The sequence below is a fragment of the Armigeres subalbatus genome, chromosome 3, assembly GCF_024139115.2.
Source record: "Armigeres subalbatus isolate Guangzhou_Male chromosome 3, GZ_Asu_2, whole genome shotgun sequence".
NCBI lineage: Eukaryota > Metazoa > Arthropoda > Insecta > Diptera > Culicidae > Armigeres > Armigeres subalbatus.
This window is the reverse complement of record NC_085141.1, coordinates 274,718,303-274,732,850: the sequence shown is the minus strand read 5'-3', so window position 1 is coordinate 274,732,850 and position 14,548 is coordinate 274,718,303. Positions and strand designations below refer to the sequence as shown.

Here is a 14,548-nt window from a genome sequence, read left to right as displayed (position 1 = left end):
CCTTAAAATGCTGGATTCGCAATCGGACCAAACATATTGCGATAAAATTCAATTTAGCCAAGAATATGATGCAGACTGTAGCCATCAATTATCTGTATTGTTCGACGAAAGCGATGCTGGCTGAACAGCTGACTGTGCCACTCTCTCTAGTTCGTCTTGAGAAACTACACAAGTCTCAAATCATTTTATAAATGCTGCATGAGCATGATGGTGTATTACAATTATATGTCGAAGTGCAATATAACATGCGATCCTAAATATAAAAAAAATATTCTCGTGCGACTGCAACTGTTCCAATATATATTTCTACCTCAATAGTAAGGCCATCTTTAGTGAAATACGATTAAGAAAAATTAAGTTGAGTTCCAGACATCTCTTTCCAAATATTTTTTGGACGCTCCCACTTTTATTCTCGATTAATTATCACTAAATAGTTTTAACATACAAAGAATATTTAACTGGTCATTTCAAAACTAGATCGCAAACATTGCAATTTTCAAGGGTTTGCTTGAAAACATAGATGTCTCCACAATCGTCTTTTAATGCAACAGCCCTGCGCAATCTCTCATTTTTTTCGGTTTTCGCACAACAAACCTTCAATCATTCTCACACTCTCTGCTTTTCTCCGGACGGAGTAGCTTCTGTCTGTGTGTTTGGTACATGTAGTCTACCGTCATCTCTTCAGAGACACAGACGGCCCTGGGTTGCACATAGTCGGCCAGTGCCAGTGGCAGCAGAAGCAGTAGCCCGCAGAACGAGAGAGAGAGAGTAAGCATAATATCGAAGTGAAGAAGAGTGTACGGAGTCGAAAAATCTTTTGTGTGTTTTGCGTCGGCCATTAAAGCACTCCTCTGGCTGCTCGTCGTCGGGTCGAACTCGCTGTACTGTGTGTGTCCCCAGCGCCATTCAGCATCAGCTAACCAGCAGCTCGGTTTTCGGCGATGAGGAAAATTAAATTCATTCGCTGAAATCCGTATTTTTATCGCGTTTTGTTACGGGAATCGTGTATACGCAGATGTAAACTATAATAGCTTAGTGTTTTCGGTAAGGTTGAAGTTCAACGTCGTATACGTAAAATATTAGGATTTTAAGAGACGGTTCAGAACGGAGGCGAAGCAGCAGAAACAGCAGAAGGAGATTTTTTCGGCTCCGGATCGAAGAAAAATCTTGTAAATTGAAGTAGTAGTGTCCCAAGCAGCAATAAGCAGCAGGAAAAGAAGAGGAAGTGTTTGTTTCCTTCGACGAGTGTTCTAGTGTATTTTGTGTGTAGTGTATGACAGGAGAAAAAAGAGAGGTGTCAATATATTTTTAAATCCATTGATAATATTTGGTGGTGAAGAGTTCGACGGATTGTGTTTATGAACTGCTAAAGGCAGTTTCATACCTTTCGGTGCTTCGTCAGATCGGCTGGGAGTACATACAGATAGAAGGTAAAGCAACGTTCTTCCATTTCTTCTCGTTATTCGAAGATGGGGTCGGATTAGCAATGGTAAATCTGTAGCATTCTCGAGGCGTATGTAAATTCAACCCCGCTCCGTGTGTGTTTGTGTTCGTGTGCGGGAGCAATAAGAAAACGCCACAGAATTCATCGAACCGCTGCGCGTTGATGATGGGCTGGATTCCACCTACTAAGAAGGGAAGGGAATCAGACGACACGACGATAAACGGGAAATAAGCAGCAGAGCGGCAGCAACTAACTTTAGTCCATGAATGAAGCGCTCATCGTTCGACCAGTTTAGAACCTGCCAGCGGGCCCGCGCTTGACTGCTGGAAGAAGTTTACGAAGCACCTTCCCCCGCATATTTGTATTGGTAAACCGTGGATTAAATGCTGTGGCGTGCTCAGGTGCGGCGCTTGGTTCGCCGCCCGATAGAATCGAATAAACAGTATCAGAGTATATTTCACCTCCCTAATCTTAATGGCTATTAAGTCAAAGAACTGAGAAAAATGCATCTAAACAAACAAAAATTCACGTAACAGGAAGGTGAATCTTCAACAACAAGAGGTTGTTAACACAATTGAAGGTTATTTGTGGGCACAACAAAATTAAAACCTGTGCAGCCTTACTTTATTTCGAAAATGCTGATCGATTACAATACAAGATCATATGCCTTTTGATGGTAAAAAAGGAAGGCAATCTCAATCACCGGACTCCAATAGCCCATTTCAGGCTTTTTTGATGTCAGCAACTGAAATATGACTAGACTCAGTGTTTCAAGTCTGTTGTTCGAGAGGAAACATCAATATCGAAAGTTCATGTATTGCCAAATAGTCATTTTGGTCAAAGAACGATATAAATAATAACTTCAAAAATGTGAATATGATTTGTACTGCTTAAAGAACTAAAAAGTGATTTCTGAATTTGCTTCAAAACCCATAGTCATCAAGCCCGCATTGGTTTGGTTAGATTTTGAACTTATCAAGCCAAGCTGCGAGGGCCGACAGAGGTCCTTCATAGCTATAGATATCTTAGCGTTTCACTGGGTAGGCATAACTGAATCTTGTCACATTGGATTGGATATATAACCATCTCGTTATACCATGGAGTACGAGAAAGGTTAAAACTCCGCTCTTCGCGATCCTATCGAATGTGCAAAGCGATTACATATACGGTTCAACACCCACTTCCAGTTATCGTATCTGTAGAGGACTACCGTTTTGGAGATAGTTTGTCTCGGCGGTGAACTCTATTAGATCTTATGGAGTCCAAAGTAAGTACGATTTCTTGACACGATTCGCAGATGTGCAAACAAACTGGGTTCAAATTTAACAATGTTCAGAATAAGAACGATCAAATAAAAGGTTGGACCCACATTGGTAATTATTTTCAACTGGAATAAACATAAGCAATTAAAAACATGAACATAATTTTCCTAGGTTAACGATTCAAGGAATTTTGAGCAACTCGGAAAAATAGCTATGAAACGAGATTTTTCGATTCTCAAACACGACTGCTTTGATTATGAAAGTCAATGCCTGGCCTACCCGACTAGGAAGGCAAAACAAGATTATTACGTAATTGTAACAATATCAGTTACGTTCTACAAATAGAAATATATTATGATGGAACGACAAACAGCAAAAACTGCCCAAAAGACCAAGTGGGAACAATATAAACAATCCCTCATCAATTACAACCGAGAGATTAGGATACATTGGAGCCATACATGTGACAACATGAAAAATACTGCAGCTGCTGCTAGGTCGAAAAAATCCAAGCCAAGAATTATTCTAATGGATTCTTTACTTTAAAGAAAATGAATTATTCACTACATTTTTGAGTGATACGTAAGAATTGATGATGAACGCTCATTTCCCGGATTCTATTTTCAGTTCAAATGAAGATCTAGAAATCAAAATCAGCCATCACTTTCATGGACCAACGAACTTGATGACTGAGCTAGAGAGGCCCAGAAACAATGCACGCAATCTGGCCGCACAATTTTTCACAAAAAAAAGTCGAATGAATGCTTTGAACCTTTCCAGTCACCGGGTAGAGATGATTTTTTCTCTGTACTTCTGCCAAAGGATAGGGCAATTTTAAAACCTTTTCTAACAAAACTATTCCCAGAAAAGTTTGTCATTATATTACATTCCATCTGCTTGGCGGCAAGTGCGGATGACATTTATACCCAAGGCAAATAAAGAGAATAGGATTTCCTTCGATGTTCTGATTGTTGTTTAATAGTATCAAGATGTTGTAGATGCCGGAACGGGCGTATCTGGCGTCCACAAAGTGCCGCACGATGTTCGTGGGGTGTCGTTCTTTGAACGCGCACACTTCTGAACGGAGTTGCTCCACTGTTTTTGCCATCACGGTTAGAGTTTGCTGTCAAATTGTGTCTGCTGACTCATAGGTAACTATGATTGATGCTGTATGGGAAGTTTCGTCAGTGCGGGTCAAAGTACACCCATGACAAATTGGCAATTTTTGTACATTTTTCCAAATTGCAAACGTTTTAAGGAAGAAACCGCATTTACACGCACTTGTAACAAAATTGGAAAAATCTTTTGAAACAAAAGAAATTTCACTCGCTGCTTTTGTATTGAAAGGTACACGTTTGGAGCTTTCAAATACAGTCAAATACCTAGGCGTAGTTTTTGACAGCAAACTAAATGGGAACAAGCATTTAGAACACGCTATTAATGAAGCGACAAATGCTCTATTAATCAACAAACTTTTGGTAGGTAATAAGGGCTTGAGGACAAACCACGTGAAATCCAAAATTACATGTACTCGCTATTTCAAGGGTACAACACAACGGAAGCAACGCACAACTGTCTTTTTTTCCAGCCATGCTACGTCTTTGAGAGCCTTGATTACGAAAATTGTCTTTTCTTTGCAAGGCACAATACTTTACTATACATGCTTTCTCTACATCAAATTGTACAATTGGAAGCTGGAAAGAGTGCTTTGAGAATCAGAAGATCCAACAACCTCTTTGGAGGTGAGCTTAGGGTCATCTTAGGGTCATCTTAGCATTCCATACAGCTGCAGTATAAACTCGCTAGTAATGAACAATGGGGACTGGATGAAGAGAAAATGGTTCTCCATCCAAATTTCGCTTAGGATCGATGACGTTTTATGCTAACGACTCAAATTTGATCAACCAAGTGGGAGCAGGAGTTACTGACCCTGGGATAGACGCATCGATTCCCATGGGAAGTTGGCCATCCGTATTTCAAGCGGAAGTTCACGCAGTTCTAGAGCGTTCTGAAATTACAGACACTTAAATATATGCCTAATGTCCAACAGCCAAGCAGCTTTGAATGCTTTTAAGTCCGCTACGCACTTCAAAACAAATTGGGGAGTCATTCAGTCACTCCAAAAATTGTCTTTTTGCAATCAAGTCGAACAATATTGGGTTCCAGGTTACTGTGGATTAAACGAAAAAGCCAATATGCTGGCGAGACTGGGATCATCAGCTCCGTTTACAGGACCAGAACCTTTTCCAACTTCTTATCTTCGTATGGAGGTGAAGGCATGGGAATCTATGCAAATAGAAACCAATTTTAGCAATGCAACTAATGCCAGGCAATCGATATGTTTTATCACTCCATATCATCATTTGAAGCTTGTAGGAAAACTTCAAAACGATATGTACACGGAAGAAATAAACTACCCAATAGTGAGTTTAATTCACCCAACCTCGAACATCCGTAAGAGCACCTCCACGGGAGTCCTCATCGCTATTCTTATTATAGTGCTCCCTTCCGAGTGCTATTTTAGGATAGCGCCCCATCTTCCCACCGGTGGTTTCTGTTTTAGGTATAGCAACTTTGTAAACATATCGAGTTCTCACCGCGCGTTGCTAAAAGTAGTCATTTTCTTCTTCAATGACTCTACATTTCAACTGGAACTTGGCTAGCTGCTCAACTTAGTATTCTATTAGCATTTTCTCATTTATTAATTGGAAGCTTTTCTGTGCCTGCCATTGCATGAGTATGTATACTCAATTCAGTTGAAACCCGGAGGGGGGCTGGCGAAGTTGGATTTTTCTCGCAATCCGTACGTTAAACGTAGCTTCGCTAGTGGTGCGCTTGTCTAATTAGAGCCTAATTAGACTAGCGCACTACTAGCGAAGTTGGGTTTAACGTACGGATTGCGAGAGGGATCTGTAGTGATCGGGAATGAATTTTTATCGAATTATTGGTAATACCGATCAAGAATATTTACAAAACCAATAAAAGAATAATTTAGACATTTGGTTAATAATTCACAATTAAAAAAGAAAAAAATGAAGTATGACCACTGTGTAAACGGCAACTGCGATGTTATTCATGCAGTTTGAAATATGATATCATCCCATAATACTCAGCCAGAACTCGAACCACTGTAATAAATTATAGCTATTATAGCGCATTTGAATCTTTTGAATATATGAATTTAAAAAAAATGAAATTCGATCGAAGTAGGCACGTGACATGACAAAAAAAGACTAGTGAAGTAATAAGATTTCATTCAGTATTCTAATCTTGAAACGGAAGCACGTTTTAATCAGATTTGAAAATTTCGACAAATTGCAAAAAAAAGGGAACTTATTTAGCCGAAAATGGATGGACGAAAACACCACAGGATCCAACTTCGATAGTCCCCCTTTCCGGTTTTCAACTTGACTAGCGATATTTTGTGTGACAACTATGCCCAAGGAGCCCACTCGAAAACATCCTTGACCGAATCGGAATGAAACTCGCCATCTCCGGAAGGCAATTCTACGCATTTGCTCGCAAGGGTAGCTGGAGATCCGTCGTTGTAAATTTTTTCACCGTTATTCCTTCTGGAATTCCTTCCTCCTGGAAGTCGAAAATCATCCTCCTGAAATTCCCACCAATTTTGCTACAGGAATCTCTTGACAAAATCCTGCAGGAATGCTTCCACAGTTTTTTCTCTGAAGGATGTCCCGGAGAAAAAAAATGTAACAACATCCGAAAGAATCTAAACAATTCTCTTGAAAAAAATAAGTTTTCAAATGAAACCACCAAAGATATTATTGGGCAATTCCAATAAAAATAATCCCGGGAGATTTTATCAATAACAAAGTGACGTTTCACAAAATAGCAACCCTGTATGGCAATTTAGCAACCTAGTATGGGGCGCTAAATTTGGAAACTCACGGCTAATTTTGAGTCGCGTTCTTATTTTACATTCCCGTTTAGATGCCTCCGGTGTAAAAGTGGGTCTCTATAAAGGGCCCGGAAATAGCGATAGGGCCCCAGATGAGGACTCCCGTGGAGGTGCTCTAAGGGAAGCCAAAATTGAGTGAGTAGGGTCGAAGTAGTTTATGCCTTTACTCCCATGTTAAAAAAGTACCCAACGTAAAATTTATTTACCCAAATGTAAGTTTAATTCACTCAATTTCGACCTCAGGTAATAAAACTCAAAGTTGGCTTGCCGTATTGAACTGGCGTCGTTGGATTATTTGGCTCTTTTGGTTTTGACAACAAAAGGAAGAGTGGATGAAAGAGAAGAGAAAAAATAACTCAAAAGTAAGTTTAAAAATACTCAATTTTGGGTACTTTTTTTCTTCCGTGTAATGCTTCTGTGACATAGAAAAAGAAGATTCTGAACGTTTGTTAGGCCGTTGTCCGGCAATTTTACAAACAAGACGAAAGATCCCCACCAAGGGACTTATAGACGAATCCAAGTAAAAATAAGAAGAAGACAAACGACGGTGTTAACTTTGACAGATCCTACAGGACAGTATAGGGAGATCATTTTAAAATGCTTATAATAAATTCTAGACAAAATTTAATTAAAATCTGATTGATGTATGGTACGGAAAAAGTTCCGAACTGTATGATAGATGCATTTTTGGAAAATATTCAAAAAATTGAGATAAGCTTCCAGATATGTAATTCAGAACTTTTTCAGTACCGTACATCAATCAGATTTTAATTACATTTTGTCTAGAATTTATTATAAGCATTTTAAAATGATCTCCCTATGCTGTCCTGTAGGATCTGTCAAAGTTAACACCGTCGTGTGTCTTCTTCTTATTTTTACTTGGATTCGTCTATAGAATTACTTGAGGTTGAAAGGACAAATCCCAATTCTATGGTGCATATCATTCAAAAGCCCGAGCCGTGTTGGGGAGAAGCTGTTAGTAAAAAAATGACGCTCACTTCAAATAGCGATACGGCTTGTTATGAACAACATCAGTTATTTAAATCAACCGTTGATATAATTGAGTAACGATAACTTGTTTCGACATTCATGGTTAACAAAATTATAACAGAATTAGTTACGTTTTAAAGATTCGTTAGAATATTTAGTTATTTTAACAATATTCCGAACAAAGTTTCTAACAACCTATGTTTGCTGATTCTAACGTCATTGGTGTTATTTAACCTTAACGACATTGAAAATTGCTAGCACCACTAATGGGTACATTGTTTCTTTGGTGGAGGTAAAATTTAGCTTTAATTCCCATAGTGGTGCTATCTATTGATTTCTTATGGGACCCATCAATATTGGTAGCATTAGCTCCACTAGTATTTAGTAGCATAATTATAGCATAACGTTTCAACAAAAAGAAAGCGTTTTAAAACGCAAAGTCCTAGGCAAAGTTCCACTACCTCCACCAGTGGCGTTTCCAGGAAATTTCCCAGAGGAGGAGGAGGAGGGTACTGAATTGCGAAGCATTTTTAATATTGCATCACTGAAACTGATGATGCATTTTGTTTCTGTTCGATTTTGTGTATCTGCGTCATTCAACTAAAGTGATCCAGAATCCTTGCATTTTCTCTTTTTTTTCTAGCAAGTGAAATAATGAACGCAATGGATCGTGTTCCAATTTTCACGAATGTTTAGAACAGACTTGTCCTAGCAGGTCCTAGCCAATATAATGCTGATGATCATCGCTATTTTATTAGAATTCTTCAAGTGAATCACTTCATACATTCTCCTTCTATTCTGAAGTAGGGTAAATTATGTATTTTTATATCTGAATATATTTTGCTTTGATTTATTTTTGCGTATTTTTCCACTTAGCTTTCTTTAAATAAATAGGAATAATGTGTCTGTTTCGCCTCGTTCATAATCAGATTTCGAGCGATATTTATGTATCAAAATTAACAAAATATAGCCAAAAATCCAAAATATATTCAGATGTCCAAAATACCATCGTTACCCTTCTTCTTCTTCTTCTTCTTCTTATTGGCATTACATCCCCACCGCTGGGATAGAGCCGCCTCGCAGCTTAGTGTTCATTAAGCAATTCCACAGTTATTAACTGTGAGGTTTTCTAAGCCAAGGTACGATTTTCGCATTCGTATATCATGAGGCTAACACGATGATACTTTTATGCCCAGGGAAGTCGAGACAATTTCCAATCCGAAAATTGTCTAGACCGGCACCGGGAATCGAACCCAGCCACCCTCAGCATGCTCTTGCTTTGTAACCGCGCGTCTTACTGCACGGCTAAGGAGGGCCCCGTTACCATCGTTACCCTATTGCTGATATTTTTTTCAATTTGATGAATACAGTAGACTCTCTACATCTCGATGTTCTGTATCTCGATATCTCCCCCTATGTCGATGGTTTTCTCGGACCCTTCAATCTACATACATTTGGTCGGGGTTCAGCCAAACCGCACCAAGCGGCTTTTCGACTGACTTGTGATATTTTGTTCGTACAAGGACTTCGGAAATAGTTTCATATCAATTTAAGCATACATTTGCAGTATGATATCCTCAGTTATGGAGTTATGGGATATCTGATACGATTTGCGATCAATTAAATCTGCTAAACCAAAGTTTGATCAGAAAAATCGGTAATGTTTCATTGGCGCTTGGTGTGATTTGTTCCGACCAATTGTTCTTTCTACATCTCGATAATCTCCCTATCTCGATATCTCTCTAACTCGATGTGTTCTGGACATTTTTGTTCCGAATTCTCTCTCCCTATGTCGATATATTTAAATTTCTAGTCTACTAGATCATCTTTGGACAATAACAAATACATCAAAAACAAGATACTTATGACATTTGTTTTGTTGTCGTTTTTTATAGCAACGAGCTTTTTAAGATCTAGTATCCATTTCCTTTCTTTCGATGGTCCCTTCAATATCGAGATATGATGAGGCAACTGTATATTGAACTATTCAAATATTTGAAAAACTGCAGTTGCCAATTTTTGATATGCTTTCCAAGAAATCAGGAAAATCTGTTTTTAAACAAAATGGCAAATTCTTTAGTTTTTATTTATCTTTCATCGACACAATCCAACACTCAGCAAAAAATATTTGAAACATAGAAAATTAAGCGTAGAATGAGCTTTAAATAAAAACTAACTTAACCGTTGTAAAGTGTACATCAACAAAACGGCACGTTTGCTGAACACAAGTTGGGCCACCATACAATCCAGCAGTTTCGAAATGTTCAAATTCACATGATCAAATCAAGAAAAAATGCCAATAATTTAAATGTTGAGGGTGTGTACTAAAAATACATTTCTCGCTTAACTTTTCAAAGGACCTAAGTAACATTTTTTTCATGAATTAATTTAAATACAGTGAACGTTCGCTAATTGGGGTTTTTCTAGTTGGGGCGCTTTTTAGTTGGGGGTTCGCTAATTGGGGCGAAACCCAATTAAAAAGCAGCTAAACGTCAGAATGTGATGTCAAAAACGCGTTGACGTTTTGTTTCCGTGTTTGGCGGGATCGATATTTTCTGGCGCTTAAAATTTTCCTTTGTTCAATGCAAAAAGTAAACAACATTGACGCTTGTCAAAACGCCCCAATTAGCGAACGGCATTCGCTAGTTGGGGTGAGGTCGTGCCCCAATTAGCGAACGATCACTGTACAGCAATCAATAGCTTTCTTGTTGTTCTGTTGATTGCGCTATTCAAATTAATTCATGAAAAAAATGTTACTTAGGTCCTTTTGAAAAGTTAAGCGAGATTTGGCCGGGGCTCTGCCAAATCGCACCAAGCGCCAACAGAAAATTACCCATTTTTCTGCCCAAGCTTTCGCTTAGCAGATTAAATTTATAAAAAATTATGTTGGATTTCCCACAACCCGATAACTAAGGATGTCCTACAACAAATGTGTGGATGAATTGAATGAAATGATTTCCGTTTCATTTTTACGATCAAAATATCAAGTCAGTCAATAAGTCGCTTGGTGCGTTTTGGCAAAACCCCGACCATTTATAAATATCAAATTCGTTAATTTTTCATTTTTCTGAGGCGTAGGAGGCAAAATGTCATTCAAATAACATTATGTCAAATAACACGTGACATTTAGCATAGACTTCACTCCCTAGTCTCAGCCGCTATATTTAGAGCTATGTACCTTTGGAAAAAAATATAGGGCTGCTCAAGCGTTATGAGTGCCTCAAGAATTATGACGTAAATTTGATTCCTACAAAAAGTTATGAGCAAGTGAAATGACATGCAGATGACATTTTACAGCATTGGTTCACACTAAACACTATTAAACAAAATAAAAGTAATGCTTTTCATTTATATTAATTCTGCTGTTTTTGTGATTTCAAATTACAGCCACTTGAATAATTAAAATTGTTTTTTTTTTCAACATTCAATAATTTGTTGCACGATAACATAGAATCTGAATGTTCTCTGTTACATCATATTTTTTTTCGAGAATTGTCATGTGAAGTGAATTAGATTGTGCCATTTTGGTACAGATTTGTCATATTAAAGACCAATTTATGTCATTGAAAAAAATAGCGTATGCAACTCGTTGCAAAACTCGATTTCTTCAGCACTCGTAGTATTTTTATAAATTTTAATCAAAATTTCTCGCCTAGAAATATTTGCTCTGGCCGGACGATCTGTAACACGACCATACTGATCTTTTATTTAAAAATATTTGCTCTGGCCGGACGATCTGTAACACGACCTGACTGACATTTATTTATTTTCTGCTTACTTACCGAAGCTCAACCATACGAATGTTTTTCCAAAGGCGGACAGTCCATACAAATCGTGGCATTCGGTTGCAAATGGTCAGTAAACGACATTTACGGTGGTGTGATCCGTTCGACCAAATAACATTTTCGTTCAAATGGCTCTTTGGGAACGTCCATAAATTACGTAACGCTTAGAGAGGGAGGGGGGTTATATGAAGTGTGCGATCCATCCAAAATTTTCAGATGAGATTCATACAAAAAGTGTGACTAAGGGGGGAGGGAGGGTTGAAAATGGTCATTTTTTGCGTTACGGAATTAATGGATCTTCCCATACTGATGAACGACATTTTCGACCAAATGATATTTTCGGCCATATGACCTCTATGGCCAACTTGCTCATTCCATCAAAAGACCATTTCGACCAAACGGCATTTTCGTCCAATGATCTATTCGCCCAAACGAACATTCTGCCGTATGACCCGTTCGACCAAATAACCCTTTCTGCCGAACTACCATTTTGGCCAAATGATATTTTTGGAAAAATGGCTTTTTTGGACAAATAAAAAGACTTTTTCGTTCAAATGACCGAATCGGCCAAACGACATTTTAGGCCATTTAATCCGTTTCGGCTAAATGACTTTTGGCCAGATGGGTTCCAGTCAAACAACTTTCAGGGTTGTTACGACGGATTTCGCGATATTCGCGGATTTGGCTCAAATTTACATAACGATTTTAGAGCTTCGCGCGGATTTAGTTTTAGGTGAAAATTTATCAAATAAAATGCTAGATCTAAGGACGTTTATTTGAAAATTGGTTTTATGTCCATCTAGATGGGCTTTATTATCGTTAGCAAATGTTGTTGAAAACAAAATTTACATCTGAAGTCAATTACTCACATTTCTTTACGGATATTTACAAGATCTTATTGAATGTCATGATTACACTCTTGAACCTTCTTATAAACAAATGTTATGAGGAGAGGGGCGCCACTTGTTGTCATCTTTTATCCATTGTGAAACGCAATACGAAACATGTCTGTTGAAGAACATGAGCACCCGTTTTTTTCTCGGCAAGCAAGGCATATATAAGTTTCTGATTGATTATTCCTTTTACAATGAATTACATAGTATGATATATCATATCATTTTTTTGAAAGTTTTCTCGCCAGGGTATAGACTTGAACATTTTATATTGTTTTTATGGCATTCATCTAGACCGAATAAGGGTTGATCCTTGATTTTATGCAAATGCCTCATTTTAGTGCTTCCGCCAGAATTTGTTCAAACATTAAAATGTGATTTTCAAAAGGTATTTCTGAAAAAAAAACGCAGTAATTTCTGGAGCACCGAAAAAATACGAAACCTCCTAAGGAATTTCCACAAGGATTTTATGAGGAATTCAATAAATAAATTTCTTCACCCTAAGGGCCGATGTCAACTTAACGGTTTTTTTAGTTGCGTGCACGCCGTGTCCACTAGACACTATTATACCGATTCCCAAATGTACGACCGACACAGACAACATAACAGGCTAAAAGTTTTAGGACAAGAGCGATCAATTCTTTACCCCTGAAGAAGGTCTAAAATCCGGACCGAAACGTCGGATCAAGAACATTATATGTAGCTCGTTCGAGTTAGTAATAAGACAGCTAAGCCAAGAACTCAACACGTATTAATTAGAATCCAGTCGAATTACCATAACATTCCTAGAGAAATTTCTGCAAGAATTCATGTTTCGTTTTCTAATAAATTCCTGTAGCGATGATCACAGGAATATCTGAGAGAAAAATCTTCAAAAATCGCGCCTTGAATTTAACGAAAGATTTTCAGGAAGTTTTTTCGCCGGAAGTTACAAATTAATTTCTGCGAGAATTTCCAGAACGATTTTCGCAGGAATTGATCAAGGGATTTCCACTCGTGTAGTCTCTGAAAATTTCCTGCAGGTTGTTTTTGAAGAACTTATGACAAAATTCTCGAATGAAATTCGGCATAAATTCCCTGGAGATTTTTTGCAAGAAAATCCGGAGGAGTTTCCACATAATGTTCTCGGAAAATTTCCGCAGACAATTTTAGAGCGACTTCTGCAGAATTTCCAAGAGTAGTTGGATTTCATCACTAGACAAACAGTGATCAGGTTTGTCTAGTGATCAATAATAACAACGAAGTTATATAATTCATAACTTCAGAAGAAATTGCGGTTTCGGATTTATTTATAATCAATTTATAATTTTTATTTATAATCAATTGTGATCAAATTTGATTTAAACATCACATAAGGTTCGATCATCCAATGACAATATCAGAACAAAACATGCCAAAATCATCATATCATCTAAAAAGTGGTCCTTATTGAAATAATTTTGGCAGTTTAGTTCTTGTTCACTTAGCCTCATTCAGTACTGTACTGCTAGTGTGGTTGTTATATTAACTGCAATTTACCTAGTCCGGTTTTCAATTTGGTACAAACATGTGTAAAGTTGAAGTTGAAAATCATATTTAAAATCAGTAATATTATAAAAACAAACTTGAAGAGAAGACGTTAAGTAAATTGTGGTAAACAAAATTGATATTTCACGTATATTTGCTTAGAATCTCTTTCTGGGTCGCGCGCATTTGGCGCGAATTCGATGGCACAAATCTCCCAAATTGAGGGGAACGTGCCTCCTGAGCCGACGCGTTCTGATCTCCGTAACAACCCTGAACAACTTCTCTAGATGCGCGGTGAACAATCATTGTCCTATTCTGGTGCAGTTTGAGGAGTTTGTCCTGACATTTACAAGAGAGGACAATGTTGTTGTCATTGGCAATGGTTTAGTTTTACATTACTTGAACGGCGCTTATCTAAGATATACCACGCGTCTCCACGATTAGCCGATAGGTTGTGCGTTGTTCCCAATTTAGCTTTAACGCGTTTTGCCTCCATGAGTTTTCCGGTCACAATTTTTAATATTTCGGATGTTATTTGTCGTGAATGTTAAAACAAAGAAGCCAACCGTGATATGGAAGGTGATTGGTGCATGTAGAAAAGGCTTAAAGGGAAACCACCGATATGACTATTTTCACCTGATAATGAAAAACCCTTATGGTGAATCGCCCCGTACAACCTAAAAGATACGCCCATGGCCATTCCTGTACGATCTGATGTCACTGTGTGGGTGATTTTTTCACACTTGCCA

At 37.9% G+C, this 14,548-nt stretch overlaps 1 protein-coding gene across 4 annotated transcripts in view; it reads left to right on the top strand.

Annotated features, from left to right (window-relative positions):
• Window positions 1-687: 687 nt before the first annotated feature.
• Window positions 688-14,548, top strand: part of LOC134224477 (homeobox protein extradenticle) — a 118,235-nt gene continuing 104,374 nt past the window's right edge. For 2 of the 4 annotated variants that reach the window (XM_062703838.1, XM_062703836.1), the window contains exon 1: window positions 688-1,430. The gene's annotated coding sequence lies outside the window, so the exon portion shown is untranslated. The remainder of the gene's footprint in view (window positions 1,431-14,548) is intronic. The other 2 variants (XM_062703839.1, XM_062703837.1) reach the window with 1 other exon arrangement.